This window comes from Anabrus simplex, chromosome 3 (genome assembly GCF_040414725.1).
Source record: "Anabrus simplex isolate iqAnaSimp1 chromosome 3, ASM4041472v1, whole genome shotgun sequence".
Classification (NCBI taxonomy): domain Eukaryota; kingdom Metazoa; phylum Arthropoda; class Insecta; order Orthoptera; family Tettigoniidae; genus Anabrus; species Anabrus simplex.
Genome location: NC_090267.1, coordinates 525,587,309 through 525,615,242, shown reverse-complemented (window position 1 = coordinate 525,615,242; position 27,934 = coordinate 525,587,309). Strand labels below are relative to the sequence as shown.

At 41.8% G+C, this 27,934-nt stretch overlaps 1 protein-coding gene across 6 annotated transcripts in view; it reads right to left on the bottom strand.

Moving 5' to 3' along the window:
- kar (monocarboxylate transporter 10-like protein kar) overlaps window positions 1-27,934 on the bottom strand; it is a 556,067-nt gene that overhangs the window by 433,117 nt on the left and 95,016 nt on the right. The gene's annotated exons all lie outside the window — the stretch shown is intronic.

The following is a 27,934-nucleotide window of genomic DNA, read 5'->3' as shown; positions in this document are numbered from 1 at the left end:
CAAATTTATCGAAAGATCAAATGGTCGACATTAAAAAGTTCTTTCCCGTAGACCAAGTAGATTTGGTAGCTCGGAAGGGCGTTTACCCATACGAATACATGGATAATTGGAGTAAATTTGAAGAAACTCAGCTACCACCCAAGAAAGAATTCTACAGTCGATTAATTGAAGAATACATAAGCGATGAAGATTATGAACATGCAAAACTTGTCTGGGAAAAAATTGATATCCAAAACTTGGGTGAATATCATGACTTGTATCTTAAAACTGATATTTTGCTCCTAGCTGATGTTTTTGAGAATTTTAGAGAAACCTGTATGAAAGCGTACGAATTAGATCCGGCGTGGTATTTTACAGCACCAGGATTAGCCTTGGGTGCCATATTAAAAATGACCAAAATAAAATTAGACTTGCTGCATGACTACAACATTATTCTCATGGTTGAAAAAGGAATTCGAGGTGGAATATCTCAGTGTTGTAAAAGATATGTCAAGGCAAACAATAAATATCTAAAAGACTACAATCCCGGTAAAGAATCCTATTATTTGACCTACACTGACTGACAGAGCAAATGCAACACCAAGAAGGAGTGGTTCGAAAGGGATGAAAGTTGGGGAAAAACAGAGACGGCACGGACGAATAATTGATGTTTATTTCAAACCGATATGCAGGTTACACAATGCGCACGGCATCGACTCAGTAGGATGTAGGACCACCGCGAGCGGCGATGCACGCAGAAACACGTCGAGGTACAGAGTCAATAAGAGTGCGGATGGTGTCCTGAGGGATGGTTCTCCATTCAGTGGGTAGATGTAAAAAGTATCGATGAAGAATACATAACCAGCTTATCCGACGATCCTAAATTCGGACTCATTGTTGAAGCAGACCTAAAATATCCAAAAGAACTACACGACCTGCATAAAGATTTTCCCCTCGCTCCAGAAAATAAAAGTAAAATTACTTGCAACATTGCATAACAAGGAAAAATATGTACTCCTTTACAGAAACCTGAAACAGTATCTCGCTCTTGGTATGAAACTAAGAAAGATTCGCCGTGCTATAAGATTCGAGCAGAAATATATTGATTTGAATTCAAATATTAGAATGAAGGCAATTAACGATTTTGAAAAGGATTTCTTCAAGTTAATGAACAACAGTGTCTTTGGAAAAACGATGAAAAATATTCGTAACCGAGTTGACGTAAAACTAATTACTAATGGAGAAAAATCTGAAAAGTTGGTGGTAAAACCAAATTTCAAGAAGAGAACCATATGAACAAGTTCGATAAGCCGATTTATGTAGGAACGAGCAACACTTATGTACGACTTCCATTACCATGTCATGAAACCAAAATACGACGACAATATTGAAGATTCCCTCTTTTACAACATAAACACTGAAGATGTTTACCAAGATATAAAAACTATGAACAATCATTTTGATACAAGCGACTATTCTGAAAGGAACACTTTTCAAATGCCTCGCGAAATAAAAAAGGATGATTGTAGTGGCGAAATCATTGAGGAATTTGTTGGTTTGAGATCAAAGATGGCCTTCAGAGTCTCTGGAAAAGAAGAAAAACGTCTAAGGGAATAAAGAAAGGTGTAGTTCAGAAGAGGATTACTAATTGTTTATTTGGTAACGAAGAAGAATATCGAACCCTGAATTTATTCAAAAGCGAAAAACATGAAATTTACGCCGTCGAAGTAAATAAAATTGCCCTGAGTTCGCATGACAACGGGAGAAAAATTTTAGAAAATAAAATAGATACGCTTCGCGGAGTCACTATAGTCTGAATTGAATATACACATTTTTGTCGAAAAAATGGAACAAGTCGACTTCACCGAACAACTTAATGAGTTGAATGAGTGGAATAGTTCTACGTCGTTCACAAAATGAGTAGAGCTTACAGCATTTCCTCTTGAAACAGTTTAAGGTGACTAAACACAAAGTTATTCTTCCCGACCGAAAATACTGCACTGCCTTACTGGTCTGAATACGATCTACAACCGCGCCTTAATGAACTCTTCTCCCGACCAAAATGGTACTACATAAAGTTGAGACTTTAATCAGAAGATGTCACTACTGAAATATTAAGTAATTCTGTTATTGTGAAGTTTCCTAAACTGATTGGAATTCTCTTCGTTTTGTTTTTGCCGTACATCAAGAAGTTTGGACGTTTTTTTATAGATGGCACTACCAAAAAACTGGTGCAAGATAAAGGAAGTTGTTATTGAAAGAAATTTTGTGTTTATAGGTTTTCTCAAATTTCATTTGTTTTTTATGTAATTCTAGGTTTACAACACTTCTACCTCATTCCGCCAGTTTTGAATCTGGCCAATAAAAATTTTCTGTAATTAATTTTCAGCCTATCACAGACTTCTTGTTCGGTTTTGAGTGTAACTTTTAGGTTCAGCCAATAAAATTGAGAGGGTGTGTCCAGATTAGTCCAGAATCCTCTCGAACCTTCCCTGAGGGTATATAAGTTGCGGCTTTTCAAGTTTCCTTGTCTCACTTGATCGTCGTCTTTCTGAGTGTGTTAAGGCAGGAGGCGGGACGCCTCATTCTTCGGCAGGCAGAACATCAGCCAGGTAATGGCCACCTAAATTCTATGTTTCTTGCTGTCTCCGCATACTTATTCGAGGGGAAGGTTCGAATTCCTAACTATATTTTCTAAAATGAAAAGTTCCGTTGCGGCTAATGTAAAAATTTCATTAAGTCTTTAACTGTAAATCGGGGATAGAGAGTGAGTTACCCTCTCGAGTTTCCCTTCATTGTGATGTAATGTTGCCTTGAGTGGGCTGTAAGAAATCGAGAGCATATAATCTCTTTTCGAAGTTTTGTAATAGTGAAGGGTGCCGCTGGAAGGGTAAATATTGTAACTTCTGGAGCAAATGCTCTTAAATCGGGATATATCCGTCCCTGTCTAACCATAGAGATTTCGTAAAATTTTATAAACTGGATTCGGTATCTAAGAATTTGTAAACTAAGGGTGTGAAGCCCCAAAGGTGTAAGAATTCACTAATCTGGTATTTTTCCAAGTCTTGTTTCAAGATTGCTAATTGTACCTGTCATGTGCACTCAGTGGAAATTTGTTAAGTTTGATATTCTAAAAGAAATATACCTTTTTACAGTTTTAATTCAGTTCTTGATATTGATGCCCGCACCTGGCTATAGCAACTAACACGGTTTTTAAAAGAACATCATTTGTCAGTCACGACCACTTGAAGCAGTCATCATTGTTTCCTGACCGCAAAATGTCGTTAGCGAAATGAAAAGGAAAACTGGAATATAATATTTCAAGTATTTTTTTCTTCCCCTACTGGGAAAATAATTTATACAGTTTGGGGACTTGCCCCAATTTTAGAGAATATTTGGGGTAAAAACCACTGTTTTCCCAAGGTTTGAAAAATAATTGGTGTAATAAAACTATTTTTCTTAGGAAAAGCGCCCAAAAAAGGCGTTCTCTCGTCTGGGGTCTGTCCCACTTTTAACAAATACTTCAAGTAAAATAAACACTGTTTTTTCTTTAAAAATGTCGGTTTTTATACAGGTTTTCTGGTTTTTCAGTGAGGCTAACCCATTCTTGGAAGTGGATAAATAATTAAAAGCCGCGCGCACTCCGTCAACATGGGGGAATATTCTGTGACTATAGCGTTTGGATGTGGGGGCTTTATACATCCTCAACAAACAAACCTGCATTATTGTCAGCACATTTCTTCACAAGTAAATTACAGTTAATTGTTTCCTTTGATTAGGACAAGCCTTAGAAACAAAACAATCAGTCCTGAGAAAATAGTGTTGTCAGGGTTACCTGCTTTCCTCGTGATCACGCGAACAGATACCAAGAAAAAAGAATTATCCACAATCCAAAAGATCAATTTGCAGTGATAAGAATCGAGGGCTTTGGAAAGAAGCAGCGTAAGCTGTGTAGTACGGTTTATTCCATGAACCGTGTAAAAAGGGCCCACAACGAGAATCTAGATCTTGTAGTCGTAACAACGTCCCTGTAGCACTGCGGAAAGGAAAGACCTAGATCACTCGTGGCAGCTGATGAACAAACTGTGAATTGTGTACATTCGATACGAACTTCCATCACGCCGCTCTCTGTCAAATGTAAGTAATACATGTTTGCGTTACAGGCAATCCTCTGAAAGGCCTGATTATGTTTACAATATCAAGGTTGGAACAACAATATGTGATGTGTTCCAGGTAATATGCCACGGCTTTATGCAGAAATACAGGCGAGAACTGGAAAAAATGCCATCTTCCGATCCCTGGTGTAAAACCCTTGGCGATTACCGACCAGTTAGTATCCTCGCTGCACTACAGGAAATAGGGGAAGTGGGGGGGGGGGGATTCCTTGTCTCCATGGTGCTACCACTGCCCTGAAAATGGAAATAGCTTGAAGGGTAGATGAAGGTTACACAGTTTGTACGACTTCTAATCAGTGTGAGCTGTCGGGATGCTTGGAGTGGCCTTTTTACTGTTTCTCACCCCTGTGATCTAATACATATGTATCCTTTGGACTTTGATGAGGTAAGCTGGAATTGCAATACATTTGTTCTTGAACACTATCTATTAGACTGTACCTTAATGTATATAATGTTGAGGTAATTCATAAATAAATGAAGATATTTTTATTCCGTTAGTCTCAGTGTAACATTTGGGGCATCTTGCCCTAGTCGCCATCTTGCCCCAGTCCTAATCTTGCACTTTAGGATAAATAGTATTTCCCCTATAGGTACTTACATAATTTCTAGTCATATTTCATTTTTATAAATTATGCCCCCTGGTATAGGCCAAGGGACCACATACTGAGTGCAAAGGGTAGTGGATTTCTCAATCAGTCATTACCGACAGCAGTGGCTACGCTGGCTAAAGCGCAGCGGTAGGTCATGGGGCCAAGCTTTCTGCTGACTCGGTAGACGCGTGGGTTCGAGCCTCACTGTCAGCCGTCCTTGAAATGGTTTTCCGTGGTTTCCCATTTTCAAGACCAGTCAAATGTTGGGACGGTACCTTTTGACAGTCCACGGCCACTTCCTTCGACACCCTTGCCCAGTTTCATTCATCTTCATCCATTCCATCTCTCATCCCGACGCGCAGGTCGCCCACGGGAGTCGACTTTAAAGACCTGCACACGGCCTCTCAGGTCACACGATAAAATCGGTCATTTATAAATCCATACATTTTTACCATAAAAATGAATTTAAATTGTATTCTTGCTCATTATGCCATCTAGGAGCCTTATGATGGTTTATTATGGTGTAATACTTTACGTTGATATTAGTAATTCAAGGTTATGGGAATAGACTCAAATTTTAGTATAATTTTTACTGAAGAATGCAAGTTTCCAGGCCAGTGGCAGCACCATGGAGAAAAAGAAACTTCCACCCCGTCTTGCCCCCCCCCCCCCTTCCCCTACTGTAGTGGAAAAACTAGTACACAAACAAATGACGGACTTTATCATAATTTACTCGACTGGGTTTCACATCTAGCAATGGATAACGGACAAAGGCTGCCATTTTATTAGCGGAATTAGAATTGTGTATGTCAGTGGACGTAAACAGTGGGGATATGGGGATATCAGAACAACTGACGAACTGTAAATATCAAATATGCAGACGATGTTCATGCCAAGCCGAATGAAAAGCAATCATGAAATTAAACGAAGACCTAATGAAAATTAACGAATTGACTAGTAGCGACGATCTAACAAAGCGCATGTCAAATTAGAAAGCATCAATATACCGGTTATGAGGACTCCGTTAGGAACCGACTCCCCCACTCCAAGGTCGTGAAGCATAACATGACATGCACCTGCACTACTTGTGTCACCTCGTTTAGGTCGACGCCGAATTTATTCTATTTTCATTTCCTTATTTAGTTCATTTCTAGCATCTGTTTTATGCGAATCTTACACGTCATGTTGACTGCTTCTTCCCAGCGGCCTATCATTGATGATGTAAGAACACTGAAAATAAATCAACGGTCAATAAATCAGGCTAACAATTTTTTCAAGAGGTGTTGGTGGTGATTATTGTTTTACGAGGAGGTACATGGGGGAACCATCCTCTATACAACACTAATCAGAGGGAAAATGGAAGGGATCCGACACTTCGAAAAATGAAGGTATCGGCTAAAGAAAGACAAGGGCCACGAAGGGCGTGAAAATGAAAGACTCCCTAGGACTCGAATGCTCTAATACCGTCGGGGTCGGACCAAGGGAGGTCCGATAGTAAGTGTAAGCAATGCCAGGGGATCCGTGCTCGTAGCTCCGCGCTCCGAACTTCAGAGCCTTCTTACGACTTGGTGAGGATTGCGCGTGCAGTATCGGCAGGCGGTAACATAACTCTTTCGTGTCTCCGCTTTTTACGTGGAACGGCTTATATAACATTCATACAATCCGCTACTGGGAAAAGAAGCTATCTCTCATCAGTCATTGCTAAACGTACTGTTGAGTAAAGTCGGCGAAGGAGAAACATTCAATCCACACGGAACTCCGGAGCTGCCGCTAGAGCTCATTCTTCTTCAAACGTGACCGGGAAACGCTAATTATTACATTGCCTTTCAAAAGCCTGGACTCAATCCTAAATCTCTTTGCAGTATCCATATGCCATTGTCAGTGTCAGCATAATCTCACAACCAGACAGGCAAGTCGAGAGCCGAACGTGTCCTTGGACAATGCCGACAATGCAAGCCAGGCGATAAATACAACAATAAGAGTAACTTTCTATTATTATATTATATTATCTCAAACTCGCATTTGACCGGGCGAGTTGGCCGTGCGCGTAGAGGCGCGCGGCTGTGAGCTTGCATCCGGGAGATAGTAGGTTCCAATCCCATTATCGGCACCCCTGAAGATGGTTTCCGGTGGTTTCCCATTTTCACTTCAGGCAAATGCTAATTAAGACCACGGCCGCTTCCTTCCAACTCCTAGGCCTTTCCTATCCCATCGTCGCCATAAGACCTATCTGTGTCGGTGCGACGTAAAGCCCCTAGCAAAAAAAACTCGCATTTGAATGCTGTTGTTCAGTAGATACAGTGTAAGTTGTTCAGTACATGTACTGTAACTTGTTCAATACATGTAGTGTAAGTTGATCAGTACAAGCAGTGTAAGTGTTTCAATACACGTAGTGTATGTTGTTCAGTACATAGAGTGAAAGATGTTCAGAACAAGCAGTGTAAGTTGTTCAATATACGTAGTGTAAGTTGTTCAATACACGTAGTGTAAGTTGTTCAATACACGTAGTGTAAGTTGTTCAGTACAGAGAGTGAAAGATGTTCAGTACAAGCAGTGTAAGTTGTTCAATATACGTAGTGTAAGTTGTTCAATACACGTAGTGTAAGTTGTTCAGTACAGAGAGTGTAAGATGTTCAGTACATAGAGTGAAAGATGTTCAGTACAGAGAGTGTAAGTTGTTCAGTACAAGCAGTGTAAGTTGTTCAATACACGTAGTGTAAGTTGTTCAGTACAAGCAGTGTAAGTTGTTCAATACACGTAGTGTAAGTTGTTCAGTACAAGCAGTGTAAGTTGTTCAGTACAGATAGTGTAACTTGTTCAGTACAAGCAGTGAAAGTTGTTCAATACACCTAGTGTAAGTTGTTCAGTACAAGCAGTGTAAGTTGTTCAGTACATAGAGTGTAAGATGTTCAGTACAAGCAGTGTAAGTTGTTCAGCAGAGAGAGTGTAAGATGTACAGTACAGAGAGTGTAAAATGTTCAGTACAAGCAGTGTAAGTTGTTCAATACACGCAGTGTAAGTTGTTCAGTACATAGAGTGTAAGATGTTCAGTACAAGCAGTGTAAGTTGTTCAGCAGAGAGAGTGTAAGATGTTCAGTACAGAGAGTGTAAAATGTTCAGTACAAGCAGTGTAAGTTGTTCAATACACGCAGTGTAAGTTGTTCAGCACAGAGAGTGTAAGATGTTCAGTACAGAGCGTGTAGGATGTTCAGTACAAGCAGTGTAAGTTGTTCAGTACAGAGAGTGTAAGTTGTTCAGTACAAGCGGTGTAAGTTGTTCAAAGCGTGTAGTGTAAGTTGCTCAGTACAAGCAGTGTGAGTTGTTCAATACACGTAGTGTAAGTTGTTCAATACACGTAGTGTAAGTTGTTCAATACACGTAGTGAAAGTTGTTCAGTACATAGAATGTAGGATGTAAAGTACAAGCACTGTAAGTTGTTCAATACACGTAGTGTAAGTTGTTCAATACACGTAGTGTAAGTTGTTCAATACACGTAGTGTATGTTGTTCAGTACATTGAGTGCAAGATGTTCAGTACAAGCAGTGTAAGTTGTTCAGTACAAGCAGTGTAAGTTGTACAATACAGAGAGTGTTAGTTGTTCAGTACAAGCAGTGTAAGTTGTTCAATACACGTAGTGTAAGTTGTTCAGTACAGAGAGTGTAAGATGTTCAGTACAAGCAGTGTAAGTTGTTCAATACACGTAATGTAAGTTGTTCAGTACAGATAGTGTAAGTTGTTCAGTACAAGCAGTGTAAGTTGTTCAGTACAAGCAGTGTAAGTTGTTCAATACACGTAGTGTATGTTGTTCAGGACCTAGAGTGTATGATGTTCAGTACAAGCAGTGTAAGTTGTTCAATACACGTAGTGTGAGTTGTTCAGTACAGAGAGTGTAAGATGTTCAGTACAAGCAGTGCAAGTTGTTCAGTACAGAGAGTGTAAGATGTTCAGTACAAGCAGTGAAAGTTGTTCAGTACAGAGAGTGTAAGATGTTCAGTACAAGCAGTGAAAGTTGTTCAGTTCAGAGAGTGTAAGATGTTCAGTACAAGCAGTGTAAGTTGTTCAGTACAAGCAGTGAAAGTTGTTCAGTACAGTGAGTGTAAGATGTTCAGTACAAGCAGTGTAAGTTGTTCAGTACAAGCAGTGAAAGTTGTTCAGTACAGAGAGTGTAAGATGTTCAGTACAAGCAGTGTAAGTTGTTCAGTACAGAGAGTGTAAGATGTTCAGTACAAGCAGTGTAAGTTGTTCAATACACGTAGTGTGAGTTGTTCAGTACAAGCAGTGTAAGTTGTTCAGTACAGAGAGTGTAAGATGTTCAGTACAAGCAGTGAAAGTTGTTCAGTACAGAGAGTGTAAGATGTTCAATACAAGCAGTGTAAGTTGTTCAATACACGTAGTGTAAGTTGTTCGATACACGTAGTGTGAGTTGTTCAGTACAAAGAGTGTAAGATGTTCAGTACAAGCAGTGTAAGTTGTTCAGTACAGACAGTGTAAGTTGTTCAGTACAAGCAGTGAAAGTTGTTCAGTACAGAGAGTGTAAGATGTTCAGTACAAGCAGTGTAAGTTGTTCAGTACAGAGAGTGTAAGATGTTCAGTACAAGCAGTGTAAGTTGTTCAATACACGTAGTGTGAGTTGTTCAGTACAAGCAGTGTAAATTGTTCAGTACAGAGAGTGTAAGATGTTCAGTACAAGCAGCGTAAGTTGTTCACTACAGACAGTGTAAGATGTTCAGTACAAGCAGTGTAACTTGTTCAATACACGTAGTGTAACTTGTTCAATACACGTAGTGTGAGTTGTTCTGTACAGAGAGTGTAAGATGTTCAGTACAAGCAGTGTAAGTTTTTCAGTACAGAGAGTGTAAGATGTTCAGTACAAGCAGTGTAACTTGTTCAATACACGTAGTGTAACTTGTTCAATACACGTAGTGTGAGTTGTTCAGTACAGAGAGTGTAAGTTGTTCAGTACAAGCAGTGTAAGTTGTTCAGTACAGAGAGTGTAAGATGTTCAGTACAAGCAGTGAAAGATGTTCAGTAGAAAGCAGTGTACGTTGTTCAGTACACAGAGTGTAAGATGTTCAGTACAAGCAGTGAACGTTGTTCAGTACAGAGAGTGTAAGATGTTCAGTACAAGCAGTGAAAGTTGTTCAATACACGTAGTGTGATTTGTTCAGTACAGAGAGTGCAATATGTTCAGTACAAGCAGTGTAATTTGTTCAATACACGTAGTGTTAGTTGTTCAATACACGTAGTGTAAGTTGCTCAGTACATGTAGTGTAAGTTGTTCAATACACGTAGTGTAACTTGTTCAGTACAGGAAGTGTAAGTTGTTCAGTACAGGCAGTATAAGTTGTTCAATACACGTAGTGTTAGTTGTTCAGGACAAGCAGTGTAAGTTGTTCAATACACGTAGTGTAAGTTGTTCAATACACGTAGTGTAAGTTGTTCAGTACATTGAGTGCATGATGTTGAGTACAAGCAGTGTAAGTTGCTCAGTACATGTAGTGTAAGTTGTTCAATACACGTAGTGTAACTTGTTCAATACACGTAGTGTTAGTTGTTCAGTACAAGCAGTGTAAGTTGTTCAAAGCGTGTAGTGTAAGTTGCTCAGTACAAGCAGTGTGAGTTGTTCAATACACGTAGTGTAAGTTGTTCAATACACGTAGTGTATGTTGTTCAGTACATAGAATGTAGGATGTTCAGTACAAGCACTGTAAGTTGTTCAATACACGTAGTGTAAGTTGTTCAATACACGTAGTGTATGTTGTTCAGTACATTGAGTGCATGATGTTGAGTACAAGCAGTGTAAGTTGTTCAGTACAAGCAGTGTAAGTTGTTCAATACAGAGAGTGTAAGTTGTTCAGTACAAGCAGTGTAAGTTGTTCAATACACGTAGTGTAAGTTCTTCAGTACAGAGAGTGAAAGATGTTCAGTACAAGCAGTGTAAGTTGTTCAATACACGTAGTGTAAGTTGTTCAGTACAGATAGTGTAAGTTGTTCAGTACAAGCAGTGTAAGTTGTTCAATATACGTAGTGTAAGTTGTTCAATGCACGTAGTGTGAGTTGTTCAATACACGTAGTGTAAGTTGTTCAGTACAAGCAGTGAAAGTTTTTCAGTACAGAGAGTGTAAGATGTTCAGTACAAGCAGTGTAAGTTGTTCAGTACAAGCAGTGAAAGTTGTTCAGTACAGAGAGTGTAAGATGTTCAGTACAAGCAGTGTAATTTGTTCAGTACAAGCAGTGTAAGTTGTTCAGTACAGAGAGTGTAAGATGTTCAGTACAAGCAGTGAAAGTTGTGCAATACACGTAGTGTGAGTTGTTCAATACAAGCAGTGTAAGTTGTTCAGTACAGAGAGTGTAAGATGTTCAGTACAAGCAGTGTAAGTTGTTCAATACACGTAGTGTGAGTTGTTCAGTACAGAGAGTGTAAGATGTTCAGTACAAGCAGTGTAAGTTGTTCAATACACGTAGTGTAATTTGTTCAATACACGTAGTGTGAGTTGTTCAGTACAAGCAGTGTAGGTTGTTCAGTACAGAGAGTGTAAGATGTTCAGTACAAGCAGTGAAGGTTGTTCAGTACAGAGAGTGTAAGATGTTCAGTACAAGCAGTGTAAGTTGTTCAATACACGTAGTGTGAGTTGTTCAGTACAGAGAGTGTAAGATGTTCAGTACAAGCAGTGTAAGTTGTTCAGTACAGAGAGTGTAAGATGTTCAGTACAAGCAGTGAAAGTTGTTCAATACACGTAGTGTGAGTTGTTCAGTACAGAGAGTGTAAGATGTTCAGTACAAGCAGTGTAAGTTGTTCAATACACGTAGTGTGAGTTGTTCAGTACAGAGAGTGTAAGATGTTCAGTACAAGCAGTGTAAGTTGTTCAATACACGTAGTGTGAGTTGTTCAGTACAAGCAGTGTAAGTTGTTCAATACACGTAGTGTGAGTTGTTCAGTACAAGCAGTGTAGGTTGTTCAGTACAGAGAGTGTAAGATGTTCAGTACAAGCAGTGTAAGTTGTTCAGTACAGAGAGTGTAAGATGTTCAGTACAAGCAGTGAAAGTTGTTCAATACACGTAGTGTGAGTTGTTCAGTACAGAGAGTGTAAGATGTTCAGTACAAGCAGTGTAAGTTGTTCAATACACGTAGTGTGAGTTGTTCAGTACAGAGAGTGTAAGATGTTCAGTACAAGCAGTGTAAGTTGTTCAATACACGTAGTGTGAGTTGTTCAGTACAGAGAGTGTAAGATGTTCAGTACAAGCAGTGTGAGTTGTTCAGTACAGAGAGTGTAAGATGTTCAGTACAAGCAGTGAAAGTTGTTCAATACACGTAGTGTGAGTTGTTCAGTACAAGCAGTGTAAGTTGTTCAGTACAGAGAGTGTAAGATGTTCAGTACAAGCAGTGTAACTTGTTCAAAGCGTGTAGTGTAAGATGTTCAGTACAGAGAGTGTAAGATGTTCAGTACAGAGAGTGTAAGTTGTTCAGTACAGAGAGTGTAAGATGTTCAGTACAAGCAGTGAAAGTTGTTCAATACACGTAGTGTGAGTTGTTCAGTACAAGCAGTGTAAGTTGTTCAATACACGTAGTGTGAGTTGTTCAGTACAAGCAGTGTAGGTTGTTCAGTACAGAGAGTGAAAGATGTTCAGTACAAGCAGTGTAAGTTGTTCAATACTTCTAGTGTAAGTTGTTCAATACACGCAGTGTGAGTTGTTCAGTACAAGCAGTGTAAGTTGTTCAATACACGTAGTGTGAGTTGTTCAGTACAAGCAGTGTAAGTTGTTCAGTACAGAGAGTGTAAGATGTTCAGTACGAGCAGTGTAAGTTGTTCAGTACAGAGAGTGTAAGATGTTCAGTACAAGCAGTGTAACTTGTTCAAAGCGTGTAGTGTAAGATGTTCAGTACAAGCAGTGAAAGTTGTTCAATACACGTAGTGTGAGTTGTTCAGTACAAGCAGTGTAGGTTGTTCATACAGAGAGTGTAAGATGTTCAGTACGAGCAGTGTAAGTTGTTCAGTACAGAGAGTGTAAGATGTTCAGTACAAGCAGTGTAACTTGTTCAAAGCGTGTAGTGTAAGATGTTCAGTACAAGCAGTGAAAGTTGTTCAATACACGTAGTGTGAGTTGTTCAGTACAGAGAGTGTAAGATGTTCAGTACAAGCAGTGTAAGTTGTTCAATACACCTAGTGTAAGTTGTTCAATACACGCAGTGTGAGTTGTTCAGTACAAGCAGTGTAAGTTGTTCAATACATGTAGTGTGAGTTGTTCAGAACAGAGAGTGTAAGATGTTCAGTACAGAGAGTGTAAGATGTTCAGTACAAGCAGTGTAAGTTGTTCAATACACCTAGTGTAAGTTGTTCAATACACGCAGTGTGAGTTGTTCAGTACAAGCAGTGTGAGTTGTTCAATACACGTAGTGTGAGTTGTTCAGTACAAGCAGTGTAAGTTGTTCAGTACAGAGAGTGTAAGATGTTCAGTACAAGCAGTGTAAGTTGTTCAGTACAGAGAGTGTAAGATGTTCAGTACAAGCAGTGAAAGTTGTTCAATACAGATAGTGTAAGATGTTCAGTACAAGCAGTGTAAGTTGTTCAGTACAGAGAGTGTATGATGTTCAGTACAAGCAGTGAAAGTTGTTCAGTACAGAGAGTGTAAGATGTTCAGTACAAGCAGTGAAAGTTGTTCAGTACAGAGAGTGTAAGATGTTCAGTACAAGCAGTGAAAGTTGTTCAGTACAGAGAGTGTAAGATGTTCAGTACAAGCAGTGAAAGTTGTTCAATACACGTAGTGTGAGTTGTTCAGTACAGAGAGTGTAAGATGTTCAGTACAAGCAGTGTAGGTTGTTCAGTACAGAGAGTGTAAGATTTTCAGTACAAGCAGTGAAAGTTGTTCAATACACGTAGTGTGAGTTGTTCAGTACAGAGAGTGTAAGATGTTCAGTACAAGCAGTGTAGGTTGTTCAGTACAGAGAGTGTAAGATTTTCAGTACAAGCAGTGTAAGTTGTTCAATACACCTAGTGTAAGTTGTTCAATACACGCAGTGTGAGTTGTTCAGTACAAGCAGTGTAAGTTGTTCAATACACGTAGTGTGAGTTGTTCAGTACAAGCAGTGTAAGTTGTTCAGTACAGAGAGTGTAAGATGTTCAGTACAAGCAGTGAAAGTTGTTCAGTACAGATAGTGTAAGATGTTCAGTACAAGCAGTGAAAGTTGTTCAGTACAGAGAGTGTAAGATTTCCAGTACAAGCAGTGAAAGTTGTTCAATACACGTAGTGTGAGTTGTTCAGTACAGAGAGTGTAAGATGTTCAGTACAAGCAGTGTAACTTGTTCAGTACAGAGAGTGTAAGATGTTCAGTACGGAGAGTGTAAGATGTTGCGTACAAGCAGTGAAAGTTGTTCAATACACGTAGTGTGAGTTGTTCAGTACAAGCAGTGTAAGTTGTTCAATACACGTAGTGTAAGTTGTTCAGTACAGAGAGTGTAAGATGTTCAGTACAAGCAGTGTAAGTTGTTCAGTACAGAGAGTGTAAGATGTTCAGTACAAGCAGTGTAGGTTGTTCAAAGCGTGTAGTGTAAGATGTTCAGTACAAGCAGTGAAAGTTGTTCAATACACGTAGTGTGAGTTGTTCAGTACAGAGAGTGTAAGATGTTCAGTACAGAGAGTGTAAGATGTTCAGTACAAGCAGTGTAAGTTGTTCAATACACGTAGTGTAATTTGTTCAATACACGTAGTGTAAGATGTTCAGTACAGAGAGTGTAAGATGTTCAGTACAAGCAGTGTAAGTTGTTCAATACACCTAGTGTAAGTTGTTCAATACACGCAGTGTGAGTTGTTCAGTACAAGCAGTGTAAGTTGTTCAATACACGTAGTGTGAGTTGTTCAGTACAAGCAGTGTAAGTTGTTCAGTACAGAGAGTGTAAGATGTTCAGTACAAGCAGTGTAAGTTGTTCAGTACAGAGAGTGTAAGATGTTCAGTACAAGCAGTGAAAGTTGTTCAATACAGATAGTGTAAGATGTTCAGTACAAGCAGTGTAAGTTGTTCAGTACAGAGAGTGTATGATGTTCAGTACAAGCAGTGAAAGTTGTTCAGTACAGAGAGTGTAAGATGTTCAGTAGAAGCAGTGAAAGTTGTTCAATACACGTAGTGTGAGTTGTTCAGTACAAGCAGTGTAGGTTGTTCAGTACAGAGAGTGTAAGATGTTCAGTACAAGCAGTGTAACTTGTTCAGTACAGAGAGTGTAAGATGTTCAGTAGAAGCAGTGAAAGTTGTTCAGTACAGAGAGTGTAAGATTTTCAGTACAAGCAGTGAAAGTTGTTCAGTACAGATAGTGTAAGATGTTCAGTACAAGCAGTGAAAGTTGTTCAGTACAGAGAGTGTAAGATGTTCAGTACAGAGAGTGTAAGATGTTCAGTACAAGCAGTGTAAGTTGTTCAGTACAGAGAGTGTAAGATTTTCAGTACAAGCAGTGAAAGTTGTTCAATACACGTAGTGTGAGTTGTTCAGTACAGAGAGTGTAAGATGTTCAGTACAAGCAGTGAAAGTTGTTCAATACACGTAGTGTGAGTTGTTCAGTACAGAGAGTGTAAGATGTTCAGTACAAGCAGTGAAAGTTGTTCAGTACAGAGAGTGTAAGATTTTCAGTACAAGCAGTGAAAGTTGTTCAATACACGTAGTGTGAGTTGTTCAGTACAAGCAGTGTAGGTTGTTCAGTACAGAGAGTGTAAGATGTTCAGTACAAGCAGTGTAACTTGTTCAGTACAGAGAGTGTAAGATGTTCAGTACGGAGAGTGTAAGATGTTCAGTACAAGCAGTGTAAGTTGTTCAGTACAGAGAGTGTAAGATGTTCAGTACGGAGAGTGTAAGATGTTCAGTACAAGCAGTGTAAGTTGTTCAGTACAGAGAGTGTAAGATGTTCAGTAGAAGCAGTGAAAGTTGTTCAATACACGTAGTGTGAGTTGTTCAGTACAGAGAGTGTAAGATGTTCAGTACAAGCAGTGAAAGTTGTTCAGTACAGAGAGTGTAAGATGTTCAGTAGAAGCAGTGAAAGTTGTTCAATACACGTAGTGTGAGTTGTTCAGTACAGAGAGTGTAAGATGTTCAATACACGTAGTGTAAGTTGTTCAGTACAGAGAGTGTAAGATGTTCAGTACAAGCAGTGTAAGTTGTTCAGTACAGAGAGTGTAAGATGTTCAGTACAAGCAGTGAAAGTTGTTCAATACACGTAGTGTGAGTTGTTCAGTACAGAGAGTGTAAGATGTTCAGTACAAGCAGTGTAGGTTGTTCAGTACAAAGAGTGTAAGATTTTCAGTACAAGCAGTGAAAGTTGTTCAATACACGTAGTGTGAGTTGTTCAGTACAGAGAGTGTAAGATGTTCAGTACAAGCAGTGTAACTTGTTCAGTACAGAGAGTGTAAGATGTTCAGTACGGAGAGTGTAAGATGTTGCGTACAAGCAGTGAAAGTTGTTCAATACACGTAGTGTGAGTTGTTCAGTACAAGCAGTGTAAGTTGTTCAATACACGTAGTGTAAGTTGTTCAGTACAGAGAGTGTAAGATGTTCAGTACAAGCAGTGTAAGTTGTTCAGTACAGAGAGTGTAAGATGTTCAGTAGAAGCAGTGAAAGTTGTTCAATACACGTAGTGTGAGTTGTTCAGTACAGAGAGTGTAAGATGTTCAATACACGTAGTGTAAGTTGTTCAGTACAGAGAGTGTAAGATGTTCAGTACAAGCAGTGTAAGTTGTTCAGTACAGAGAGTGTAAGATGTTCAGTACAAGCAGTGTAAGTTGTTCAGTACAGAGAGTGTAAGATGTTGCGTACAAGCAGTGAAAGTTGTTCAATACACGTAGTGTGAGTTGTTCAGTACAAGCAGTGTAAGTTGTTCAATACACGTAGTGTAAGTTGTTCAGTACAGAGAGTGTAAGATGTTCAGTACAAGCAGTGTAAGTTGTTCAGTACAGAGAGTGTAAGATGTTCAGTACAAGCAGTGTAGGTTGTTCAAAGCGTGTAGTGTAAGATGTTCAGTACAAGCAGTGAAAGTTGTTCAATACACGTAGTGTGAGTTGTTCAGTACAGAGAGTGTAAGATGTTCAGTACAAGCAGTGTAAGTTGTTCAATACACGTAGTGTGAGTTGTTCAGTACAGAGAGTGTAAGATGTTCAGTACAAGCAGTGTAAGTTGTTCAATACACGTAGTGTGAGTTGTTCAGTACAGAGAGTGTAAGATGTTCAGTACAGAGAGTGTAAGATGTTCAGTACAAGCAGTGTAAGTTGTTCAGTACAGAGAGTGTAAGATGTTCAGTACAAGCAGTGTAAGTTGTTCAGTACAGAGAGTGTAAGATGTTCAGTACGGAGAGTGTAAGATGTTCAGTACAAGCAGAGAAAATTGTTCAGTACAGAGAGTGTAATATGTTCAGTACAAGCAGTGAAAGTTGTTCAATACACGTAGTGTGAGTTGTTCAGTACAGAGAGTGTAAGATGTTCAGTACAAGCAGTGTAAGTTGTTCAGTACAGAGAGTGTAAGATGTTCAGTACAGAGAGTGTAAGATGTTCAGTACAAGCAGTGTAAGTTGTTCAGTACAAGCAGTGTAAGTTGTTCAGTACAAGCAGTGTAAGTTGTTCAGTACAGAGAGTGTAAGATGTTCAGTACAAGCAGTGAAAGTTGTTCAGTACAGAGAGTGTAAGATGTTCAGTACAAGCAGTGAAAGTTGTTCAATACACGTAGTGTGAGTTGTTCAGTACAGAGAGTGTAAGATGTTCAGTACAAGCAGTGAAAGTTGTTCAATACACGTAGTGTGAGTTGTTCAGTACAAGCAGTGTAAGTTGTTCAGTACAGAGAGTGTAAGATGTTCAGTACAAGCAGTGAAAGTTGTTCAATACACGTAGTGTGAGTTGTTCAGTACAAGCAGTGTAAGTTGTTCAGTACAGAGAGTGTAAGATGTTCAGTACAAGCAGTGAAAGTTGTTCAATACACGTAGTGTGAGTTGTTCAGTACAGAGAGTGTAAGATGTTCAGTACAAGCAGTGTAAGTTGTTCAAAGCGTGTAGTGTAAGTTGTTCAGTACAGAGAGTGTAAGATGTTCAGTACAAGCAGTGTAAGTTGTTCAAAGCGTGTAGTGTAAGTTGTTCAGTACAGAGAGTGAAAGATGTTCAGTACAAGCAGTGTATGTTGTTCAGTACAGAGAGTGTAAGATGTTCAGTACAAGCAGTGTAAGTTGTTCAATGCGTGTAGTGTACGTTGCTCAGTACATACTGCATGTAGCGTATGGAGATGTATGTTTGCAGAAAAAATGAATTACAACAAAAATTAATGTTATGTTTCGCTTCTAGTGTTTGATTTTGTTGTTGGTGACGTCTGCATTGTAACCTCTGACCCCTTATCGCTTTGTGTTGATAAAGGTTCCCCGTGACTTCGACTAAAGTTCATTGCCTTGATGGCTGTTATCAGCCGCAAACCTGTAGAGATCAACCAAATAGTCAGGGGCTCTTACCACACTCTTTTAACATCTCGAGCTCCTCTAGGCACAATAACATGATAGTTTAATTCATAAATACAGACACAGGTGTTCTGAACCAATATTTAGAAACAAGAAATATAATACCTACAAACAAGGGTCATAAATACGGTATAATTGGTATTTTGAGGGCATCATATTTTCTACTGTGAGCTCTTACTTACGCAACACAAGTACTAGTTGCATGAAAGTCCACGTTAGAATCGAAAGGTTCTCCGATTCATAAAACAACATATAAATATTACATTGAAAAGGCTTCTGTTGGCCCCCAAGGAGGTCTTTCATCTCCATTCTCACGGATGCACGATCGAAGTTGGGCGATGTTCTCACGCACCCAAACTGTAGTTCTCAGTACAATATTTTGATTTTTAAAAAGAACGACACCTTCTTTTTGACATGAACGTGCCTTATGGCCATGTGACGTCACATAGTGTGTGTTGAAATACCGTGAGCTGGTCGCAAAGATGAAAGACATAATCATGATCATTAGTTTTCTTCTTAGTTTAGTGAGGTAGTGAAACACTTAACTCGAACCCGGACCAACCAGTCAAGGAACCGGACCATGATAATAATATTAAGAAAAAGAAGAGCTTTAGATGGTGTTATCTGACAGGTAGGAGACACACAACACAACCACATAGGGAAGGTCAAGCGGCAGTAGTAAAAATGGCTTATGTTTAATCATGCGGATATTAATGATGTTATTGTTATTGACGGTTTGCGGGGAGACGCCGAGGTGCCGCAGGCGAGCCCTTAACAGAGTGAGCCAGCTTCAGAGCGACATTTTTCTCGGGGCCCATTGAAATAGAGTGAGTGTGTTGTAGACGTCCGATCGCGTCCACTTGCAGGCCATTTTAATAACCTAAACACTGCTCGACATTTGGATAAGAAACACAAATGGCTTTGGCGTGTGAAAAGCATTAATCACAACGGACCGGTCATCCTCGGATTCGATTCCCAGGCGGCGCGTTCTCTTCACCTAGGCACACCACAAGTATTGTACTGTAAAAAGAAAACAGACATTGCATCCGTCGTTTATTACATAACCCATGCTGTTGTGAGTTTGTTTTGCAATAATTAGTATTGTCAATGTAAAAAGCGGTCATCGAGACCACAGAGCAGAGATCGTCTTGCTCCTAAACTGCAATGGCTATTGGAGCAGATGACACTCAGAGTGCTACGCTCTTGCTGCTAAACTGCAATGAATATTGGAGCAGATGACGTTCACAGAGCTAAGCTCTTGCTGCTAAACTGCAATGGCTATTGGAGCAGATGCCGTTCACAGAGCTGCTAAACTGCAATGGCTATTGGAGCAGATGACGTTCACAGAGCTAAGCTCTTGCTGCTAAACTGCAATGGCTATTGGAGCAGATGACACTCAGAGTGCTACGCTCTTGCTGCTAAACTGCAATGAATATTGGAGCAGATGACGTTCACAGAGCTAAGCTCTTGCTCCTAAACTGCAATGGCTATTGGAGCAGATGACGTTCACAGAGCTAAGCTCTTGCTGCTAAACTGCAATGAATATTGGAGCAGATGACGTTCACAGAGCTACGCTCTTGCTCCTAAACTGCAATGGCTATTGGAGCAGATGACGTTCACAGAGCTAAGCTCTTGCTCCTAAATTGCAATGGCTATTGGAGCAGATGACGTTCACAGAGCTAAGCTCTTGCTCCTAAACTGCAATGGCTATTGGAGCAGATGACGTTCACAGAGCTAAGCTCTTGCTCCTAAACTGCAATGGCTATTGGAGCAGATGACGTTCACAGAGCTGCTAAACTGCAATGGCTATTGGAGCAGAAGACGTTCACAGAGCTAAGCTCTTGCTCCTAAACTGCAATGGCTATTGGAGCAGATGACGTTCACAGAGCTAAGCTCTTGCTCCTAAATTGCAATGGCTATTGGAGCAGATGACGTTCACAGAGCTAAGCTCTTGCTGCTAAACTGCAATGGCTATTGGAGCCGATGACGTTCACAGAGCTGCTAAACTGCAATGGCTATTGGAGCAGATGACGTTCACAGAGCTAAGCTCTTGCTGCTAAACTGCAATGGCTATTGGAGCAGATGACGTTCACAGAGCTAAGCTCTTGCTGCTAAACTGCAATGGCTATTGGAGCAGATGACGTTCACAGAGCTAAGCTCTTGCTGCTAAACTGCAATGGCTATTGGAGCAGATGACGTTCACAGAGCTGCTAAACTCCAATGGCTATTGGAGCAGATGACGTTCACAGAGCTAAGCTCTTGCTGCTAAACTGCAATGGCTATTGGAGCAGATGACGTTCACAGAGCTAAGCTCTTGCTGCTAAACTGCAATGGCTATTGGAGCAGATGACGTTCACAGAGCTAAGCTCTTGCTGCTAAACTGCAATGGCTATTGGAGCAGATGATGTTCACAGAGCTGCTAAACTGCAATGGCTATTGGAGCAGATGACGTTCACAGAGCTAAGCTCTTGCTGCTAAACTGCAATGGCTATTGGAGCAGATGACGTTCACAGAGCTAAGCTCTTGCTGCTAAACTGCAATGGCTATTGGAGCAGATGACGTTCACAGAGCTGCTAAACTGCAATGGCTATTGGAGCAGATGACGTTCACAGAGCTATGCTCTTGCTGCTAAACTGCAATGGCTATTGGAGCAGATGACGTTCACAGAGCTAAGCTCTTGCTGCTAAACTGCAATGGCTATTGGAGCAGATGACGTTCACAGAGCTAAGCTCTTGCTGCTAAACTGCAATGGCTATTGGAGCAGATGACGTTCACAGTGCTAAGCTCTTGCTGCTAAACTGCAATGGCTATTGGAGCAGATGACGTTCACAGAGCTATGCTCCTGCTGCTAAACTGCAATGGCTATTGGAGCAGATGATGTTCACAGTGCTAAGCTCTTGCTCCTAAACTGCAATGGCTATTGGAGCAGATGACGTTCACAGAGCTGCTAAACTCCAATGGCTATTGGAGCAGATGACGTTCACAGTGCTAAGCTCTTGCTGCTAAACTCCAATGGCTATTGGAGCAGATGACGTTCACAGAGCTATGCTCTTGCTGCTAAACTGCATTGGCTATTGGAGCAGATGACGTTCACAGTGCTAAGCTCTTGCTGCTAAACTGCAATGGCTATTGGAGCAGATGACGTTCACAGAGCTAAGCTCTTGCCGCTAAACTGCAATGGCTATTGGAGCAGATGACGTTCACAGAGCTAAGCTCTTGCTGCTAAACTGCATTGGCTATTGGAGCAGATGACGTTCACAGAGCTATGCTCTTGCTGCTAAACTGCATTGGCTATTGGAGCAGATGACGTTCACAGTGCTAAGCTCTTGCTGCTAAACTGCAATGGCTATTGGAGCAGATGACGTTCACAGTGCTAAGCTCTTGCTCCTAAACTGCAATGGCTATTGGAGCAGATGACGTTCACAGAGCTAAGCTCTTGCTGCTAAACTGCAATGGCTATTGGAGCAGATGACGTTCACAGAGCTAAGCTCTTGCTGCTAAACTGCAATGGATATTGGAGCAGATGACGTTCACAGAGCTATGCTCTTGCTGCTAAACTGCAATGGCTATTGGAGCAGATGACGTTCACAGAGCTAAGCTCTTGCTGCTAAACTGCAATGGCTATTGGAGCAGATGACGTTCACAGTGCTAAGCTCTTGCTGCTAAACTGCAATGGATATTGGAGCAGATGACGTTCACAGAGCTAAGCTCCTGCTGCTAAACTGCAATGGCTATTGGAGCATATGACGTTCACAGAGCTAAGCTCTTGCTGCTAAACTGCAATGGCTATTGGAGCAGATGACGTTCACAGAGCTAAGCTCCTGCTGCTAAACTGCAATGGCTATTGGAGCAGATGACGTTCACAGTGCTAAGCTCCTGCTGCTAAACTGCAATGGCTATTGGAGCAGATGACGTTCACAGTGCTAAGCTCTTGCTGCTAAACTGCAATGGCTATTGGAGCAGATGACGTTCACAGAGCTATGCTCTTGCTGCTAAACTGCAATGGCTATTGGAGCAGATGACGTTCACAGAGCTAAGCTCTTGCTGCTAAACTGCAATGGCTATTGGAGCAGATGACGTTCACAGAGCTATGCTCTTGCTCCTAAACTGCAATGGCTATTGGAGCAGATGACGTTCACAGAGCTAAGCTCTTGCTGCTAAACTGCAATGGCTATTGGAGCAGATGACGTTCACAGTGCTAAGCTCTTGCTGCTAAACTGCAATGGCTATTGGAGCAGATGACGTTCACAGAGCTAAGCTCTTGCTGCTAAACTGCAATGGCTATTGGAGCAGATGACGTTCACAGAGCTAAGCTCTTGCTGCTAAACTGCAATGGCTATTGGAGCAGATGACGTTCACAGAGCTGCTAAACTGCAATGGCTATTGGAGCAGATGACGTTCACAGAGCTAAGCTCTTGCTGCTAAACTGCAATGGCTATTGGAGCAGATGACGTTCACAGAGCTAAGCTCTTGCTGCTAAACTGCAATGGCTATTGGAGCAGATGACGTTCACAGTGCTAAGCTCTTGCTGCTAAACTGCAATGGCTATTGGAGCAGATGACGTTCACAGAGCTAAGCTCTTGCTCCTAAACTGCAATGGCTATTGGAGCAGATGACGTTCACAGTGCTAAGCTCTTGCTGCTAAACTGCAATGGCTATTGGAGCAGATGACGTTCACAGAGCAAAGCTCTTGCCGCTAAACTGCAATGGCTATTGGAGCAGATGACGTTCACAGAGCTATGCTCCTGCTGCTAAACTGCAATGGCTATTGGAGCAGATGACGTTCACAGAGCTAAGCTCTTGCTGCTAAACTGCAATGGCTATTGGAGCAGATGACGTTCACAGAGCTATGCTCTTGCTGCTAAACTGCAATGGCTATTGGAGCAGATGACGTTCACAGAGCTATGCTCCTGCTGCTAAACTGCAATGGCTATTGGAGCAGATGACGTTCACAGAGCTATGCTCTTGCTGCTAAACTGCAATGGCTATTGGAGCAGATGACGTTCACAGTGCTAAGCTCTTGCTGCTAAACTGCAATGGCTATTGGAGCAGATGACGTTCACAGAGCTAAGCTCTTGCTGCTAAACTGCAATGGCTATTGGAGCAGATGACGTTCACAGTGCTAAGCTCTTGCTGCTAAACTGCAATGGCTATTGGAGCAGATGACGTTCACAGTGCTAAGCTCTTGCTCCTAAACTGCAATGGCTATTGGAGCAGATGACGTTCACAGTGCTAAGCTCTTGCTCCTAAACTGCAATGGCTATTGGAGCAGATGACGTTCACAGAGCTATGCTCTTGCTCCTAAACTGCAATGGATATTGGAGCAGATGACGTTCACAGAGCTATGCTCTTGCTCCTAAACTGGAATGGCTATTGGAGCATATGAAGTTCACAGTGCTAAGCTGTTGCTCCTAAACTGCAATGGCTATTGGAGCAGATGACGTTCACAGAGCTGCTAAACTGCAATGGCTATTGGAGCAGATGACGTTCACAGTGCTAAGCTCTTGCTCCTAAACTGCAATGGCTATTGGAGCAGATGACGTTCACAGTGCTAAGCTCTTGCTGCTAAACTGCAATGGCTATTGGAGCAGATGACGTTCACAGAGCTAAGCTCTTGCTGCTAAACTGCATTGGCTATTGGATCAGATGACGTTCACAGAGCTATGCTCTTGCTCCTAAACTGCAATGGATATTGGAGCAGATGACGTTCACAGAGCTATGCTCTTGCTCCTAAACTGGAATGGCTATTGGAGCAGATGAAGTTCACAGAGCTAAGCTCCTGCTGCTAAACTGCAATGGCTATTGGAGCAGATGACGTTCACAGAGCTATGCTCTTGCTGCTAAACTGCAATGGCTATTGGAGCAGATGACGTTCACAGTGCTAAGCTCTTGCTGCTAAACTGCAATGGCTATTGGAGCAGATGACGTTCACAGTGCTAAGCTCTTGCTGCTAAACTGCAATGGCTATTGGAGCAGATGACGTTCACAGAGCTAAGCTCTCGCTCCTAAACTGCAATGGCTATTGGAGCAGATGACGTTCACAGTGCTAAGCTCTTGCTCCTAAACTGCAATGGCTATTGGAGCAGATGACGTTCACAGAGCTAAGCTCTTGCTGCTAAACTGCAATGAATATTGGAGCAGATGACGTTCACAGAGCTAAGCTCTTGCTGCTAAACTGCAATGGCTATTGGAGCAGATGACGTTCACAGAGCTGCTAAACTCCAATGGCTATTAGAGCAGATGACGTTCACAGAGCTAAGCTCTTGCTGCTAAACTGCAATGGCTATTGGAGCAGATGACGTTCACAGAGCTAAGCTCCTGCTGCTAAACTGCAATGGCTATTGGAGCAGATGACGTTCACAGAGCTAAGCTCTTGCTGCTAAACTGCAATGGCTATTGGAGCAGATGACGTTCACAGAGCTATGCTCTCGCTCCTAAACTGCAATGGCTATTGGAGCAGATGAAGTTCACAGAGCTAAGCTCCTGCTGCTAAACTGCAATGGCTATTGGAGCAGATGAAGTTCACAGAGCTAAGCTCTTGCTGCTAAACTGCAATGGCTATTGGAGCAGATGACGTTCACAGTGCTAAGCTCTTGCTCCTAAACTGCAATGGCTATTGGAGCAGATGAAGTTCACAGAGCTAAGCTCCTGCTGCTAAACTGCAATGGCTATTGGAGCAGATGAAGTTCACAGAGCTAAGCTCTTGCTGCTAAACTGCAATGGCTATTGGAGCAGATGACGTTCACAGAGCTAAGCTCCTGCTGCTAAACTGCAATGGCTATTGGAGCAGATGACGTTCACAGTGCTATGCTCTTGCTCCTAAACTGCAATGGCTATTGGAGCAGATGACGTTCACAGAGCTAAGCTCTTGCTGCTAAACTGCAATGGCTATTGGAGCAGATGACGTTCACAGTGCTAAGCTCTTGCTGCTAAACTGCATTGGCTATTGGAGCAGATGACGTTCACAGTGCTAAGCTCTTGCTGCTAAACTGCAATGGCTATTGGAGCAGATGACGTTCACAGAGCTAAGCTCTTGCTGCTAAACTGCAATGGCTATTGGAGCAGATGACGTTCACAGAGCTAAGCTCTTGCTCCTAAACTGCAATGGCTATTGGAGCAGATGACGTTCACAGAGCTATGCTCTTGCTGCTAAACTGCAATGGCTATTGGAGCAGATGACGTTCACAGAGCTAAGCTCTTGCTGCTAAACTGCAATGGCTATTGGAGCAGATGACGTTCACAGAGCTAAGCTCTTGCTGCTAAACTGCAATGGCTATTGGAGCAGATGACGTTCACAGAGCTGCTAAACTGCAATGGCTATTGGAGCAGATGAAGTTCACAGAGCTAAGCTCTTGCTGCTAAACTGCAATGGCTATTGGAGCAGATGACGTTCACAGTGCTAAGCTCTTGCTGCTAAACTGCAATGGCTATTGGAGCAGATGACGTTCACAGAGCTAAGCTCTTGCTGCTAAACTGCAATGGCTATTGGAGCAGATGACGTTCACAGAGCTAAGCTCTTGCTGCTAAACTGCAATGGCTATTGGAGCAGATGACGTTCACAGAGCTATGCTCTCGCTCCTAAACTGCAATGGCTATTGGAGCAGATGACGTTCACAGAGCTAAGCTCTTGCTGCTAAACTGCAATGGCTATTGGAGTAGATGACGTTCACAGAGCTAAGCTCTTGCTGCTAAACTGCAATGGCTATTGGAGCAGATGACGTTCACAGTGCTAAGCTCTTGCTGCTAAACTGCAATGGCTATTGGAGCAGATGACGTTCACAGTGCTAAGCTCCTGCTGCTAAACTGCAATGGCTATTGGAGCAGATGACGTTCACAGAGCTATGCTCTTGCTGCTAAACTGCAATGGCTATTGGAGCAGATGACGTTCACAGAGCTAAGCTCTTGCTGCTAAACTGCAATGGCTATTGGAGCAGATGACGTTCACAGAGCTAAGCTCTTGCTGCTAAACTGCAATGGCTATTGGAGCAGATGACGTTCACAGAGCTAAGCTCTTGCTGCTAAACTGCAATGGCTATTGGAGCAGATGACGTTCACAGTGCTAAGCTCTTGCTGCTAAACTGCAATGGCTATTGGAGCAGATGACGTTCACAGTGCTAAGCTCTTGCTGCTAAACTGCAATGGCTATTGGAGCAGATGACGTTCACAGAGCTAAGCTCTTGCTGCTAAACTGCATTGGCTATTGGAGCAGATGACGTTCACAGAGCTCCTAAACTGCAATGGCTATTGGAGCTGATGACGTTCACAGAGCTAAGCTCCTGCTGCTAAACTGCAATGGATATTGGAGCAGATGACGTTCACAGAGCTATGCTCTTGCTGCTAAACTGCAATGGCTATTGGAGCAGATGACGTTCACAGAGCTAAGCTCTTGCTGCTAAACTGCAATGGCTATTGGAGCAGATGACGTTCACAGAGCTAAGCTCTTGCTGCTAAACTGCAATGGCTATTGGAGCAGATGACGTTCACAGAGCTAAGCTCTTGCTGCTAAACTGCAATGGCTATTGGAGCAGATGACGTTCACAGAGCTAAGCTCTTGCTGCTAAACTGCAATGGCTATTGGAGCAGATGACGTTCACAGAGCTAAGCTCTTGCTGCTAAACTGCAATGGCTATTGGAGCAGATGACGTTCACAGAGCTAAGCTCTTGCTGCTAAACTGCAATGGCTATTGGAGCAGATGACGTTCACAGTGCTATGCTCTTGCTCCTAAACTGCAATGGCTATTGGAGCAGATGACGTTCACAGAGCTATGCTCTTGCTGCTAAACTGCAATGGCTATTGGAGCAGATGACGTTCACAGTGCTAAGCTCTTGCTGCTAAACTGCAATGGCTATTGGAGCAGATGACGTTCACAGAGCTGCTAAACTCCAATGGCTATTGGAGCAGATGACGTTCACAGTGCTAAGCTCTTGCTGCTAAACTGCAATGGCTATTGGAGCAGATGACGTTCACAGAGCTAAGCTCTTGCTGCTAAACTGCAATGGCTATTGGAGCAGATGACGTTCACAGAGCTCCTAAACTGCAATGGCTATTGGAGCAGATGACGTTCACAGTGCTAAGCTCTTGCTGCTAAACTGCAATGGCTATTGGAGCAGATGACGTTCACAGAGCTAAGCTCTTGCTCCTAAAGTGCAATGGCTATTGGAGCAGATGACGTTCACAGAGCTAAGCTCTTGCTGCTAAACTGCAATGGCTATTGGAGCAGATGACGTTCACAGAGCTAAGCTCTTGCTGCTAAACTGCAATGGCTATTGGAGCAGATGACGTTCACAGAGCTATGCTCTTGCTGCTAAACTGCAATGGCTATTGGAGCAGATGACGTTCACAGAGCTATGCTCTTGCTCCTAAACTACAATGGCTATTGGAGCAGATGACGTTCACAGAGCTAAGCTCTTGCTGCTAAACTGCAATGGCTATTGGAGCAGATGACGTTCACAGAGCTATGCTCTTGCTCCTAAACTGCAATGGCTATTGGAGCAGATGACGTTCACAGAGCTCCTAAACTGCAATGGCTATTGGAGCAGATGACGTTCACAGTGCTAAGCTCTTGCTGCTAAACTGCAATGGCTATTGGAGCAGATGACGTTCACAGTGCTAAGCTCTTGCTCCTAAACTGCAATGGATATTGGAGCAGATGACGTTCACAGAGCTATGCTCTTGCTGCTAAACCGCATTGGCTATTGGAGCAGATGACGTTCACAGTGCT